Raw genomic sequence first — 2248 nt, forward strand, 5'->3', positions numbered from 1 at the left:
TTTTGTTTTTGGAAAAACTGGATATAATAGTGTCTAGGGCAGATAAAAAGGATCCACTTATTGGCACATGCCATGATCCTGTTCAGATACTTAATATGGGGGGAAGAGGGAAGGTTTCTGCTTTTTCCACAGAATGCTACAAGAGCATGCTAGCTTCCAATGTGACAGGCTGACCTGTGACTCTCAAGAAGAGTGCGCGGGGCTTGGAGCTGGGCCCCAGGCAGCAGATCTCAAGTGCCCCGTGTGCTGTACCTTTTGGAATTTGAGGAGGAGAAGACTGCGATTGAGATGCCTTGCCATCATCTTGTCCATTCCAACTGCATTCTGCCCTGGCTAAGTAAGACATCTTCCTGCCCTCTCTGCCGCCATGAGCTGCCCGCTGATGATGACAGTTATGAAGAGCACAAGAAAGACAAGGCTCGCAGGCGGCAGCAGCAGCACCACCTAGAGAACCTCCGTGGAGCCATGTACACCTGAGGCAGCCGCCAGGGCTGAGCGCTCGGCCTCTGTGATACCTTCCCTTTGCACTTTGAATCATTAAAGGTTTGTTTTTTGTTTTTTGTTTTTTGTTTTTTGTTTTTTTTTACCCACCCTGCAGCTGCTCAGCTCACCAGCTAAAGCAGGGGCTCTGACCTGAATCCTCTACGCTGCTGCTAGAGGATTCAAAGGTGTCAAATGTCAGAAGGTGCCAGGCTGCATTTCCCTCTGCCAGCCTTTAGACTCTGGGTGGTGGGGCCCTGGAACGAACAACCAGGGCGTGGGTCTGAGTGTTCTTTAGAAATCAAACTGTGTCAGAGCCTGGCACTTTGTAGCTATTTAAAAACAGATAAATTAACTTGCACCACCCCCCTCCAGAAATCTCTAGTTAACCTTGGTTAACCTTTAGTTAACATTGGGATCCTGGGGGTGTTATTTGTTTCCACAGAGAAAACTTTTAACTTTGTAAAAGTTGTCGGCCCACCCCTTTGTATCAAAGGTCGAGCCAGACCAAGTAGGGGAAAGAAGTGAGACTATAGAACCAAGCCAGTTCTTTAGCTGTTTTAGAGACTCTTCAAGGGGGACAAGCCTTGTGGAAGTTTTGAAAGTGGGTTTCATTCACTATGTGACCTTGGCTGTTTGGAACCCACTATACAAAACAGGCTGGCCTTGTATTAGGAGATCCTTCTGCCTCTTCCTTCCCGGTGTTGGGATTACTGGTATGTACACACCCTTATGATCTATTTGAATGGCATCTGTCACTCTTAGTTTCTGGCAGCCTCAAGAATCTTTCCTGGAGTAAAGGACTTCTTTCCATCCCTGCCTACTGGATTGGACCCTCCCTGATTCTCCAGAACAGACTGCAAACATGCAAATTAGAATTCTTTTAATAGATATTTTTAAAGTACAAAAAAAAAAAAAAAAAGACAGCAGATGAATTTTGCTTACTTAGTGACCTTAAGATCACCCACGTTCTCACTCTTCTTGTCCCTAAATCTAAGCAGTGAAATGTAAAACTACTTTATAGAGCCAACCCCTTCACGTTACATCTGAGACCCCACAGGAATGAACATATACCCCATACTATAAATCTGGTCAGATCAAATGGGAGTTCCAAAGTTCTCGTGCAGAGCCTCATACACGTGCTTTGCTAAGTAGACACGATATATCTGTCAGCTTGCCTTCTAAATACTTGATTAGGACTATAGGTCAGAACTACTGTCATGTCTGGCCAGAGAATCTTCTTTTAGCTGTGAGCAGTGGTAACTGCAGATTCCTAACTGCTCAGCTGGCTAAGAATACGTGACTATCCTCAGCCATAAATGTGGCCTCTCTATTGTCCTACACTGGCCAGTTCTAAACGAACTTGACACAAACTGGAGTCATCCGAGAAAATGTTCCCACTAGATTGGCCTGTGGGCAAGCGTTGCTTTGCTTTGCTTTGCTTTGCATTTCCTTGATTGATTGATTGATTGATTGATGATTGACTGCTTGATAGATGATTGACTGAATGATTGATGTACGAGGGCCCAGCTCACTATGGGTGGCAGCTTACCTGGCTGGTGGTCCTGGGTGCTATAGGAGAGCAGGCTGAGGCTTTGCCTGTGATGTACAATCCGTTTCTTCAATGTTGGAGATAAACTTGGAGATAGAGCTTCAAGTTTGCACCTGCATATTCCCACCACTTCTCTGAGTCCTGTGAACTATATGACTGAAGAGAAAAAAACATACAGGATTCCTATCATTAAAGAGAGGGGAGGGGAGGGGAGGG

At 45.5% G+C, this 2248-nt stretch overlaps 1 long non-coding RNA gene across 1 annotated transcript in view; it reads right to left on the reverse strand.

Annotated features, from left to right (window-relative positions):
• Positions 1-592, reverse strand: part of LOC110303643 — a 26677-nt gene extending 26085 nt beyond the window's left edge. Inside the window, exon 1 of the long non-coding RNA XR_002378939.2 lies at positions 253-592. This is a non-coding gene — a long non-coding RNA (uncharacterized LOC110303643). The remainder of the gene's footprint in view (positions 1-252) is intronic.
• Between the last annotated feature and the right edge of the window lie 1656 nt (positions 593-2248).

This window comes from Mus caroli, chromosome 10 (assembly GCF_900094665.2).
Source record: "Mus caroli chromosome 10, CAROLI_EIJ_v1.1, whole genome shotgun sequence".
NCBI classification, from domain to species: domain Eukaryota; kingdom Metazoa; phylum Chordata; class Mammalia; order Rodentia; family Muridae; genus Mus; species Mus caroli.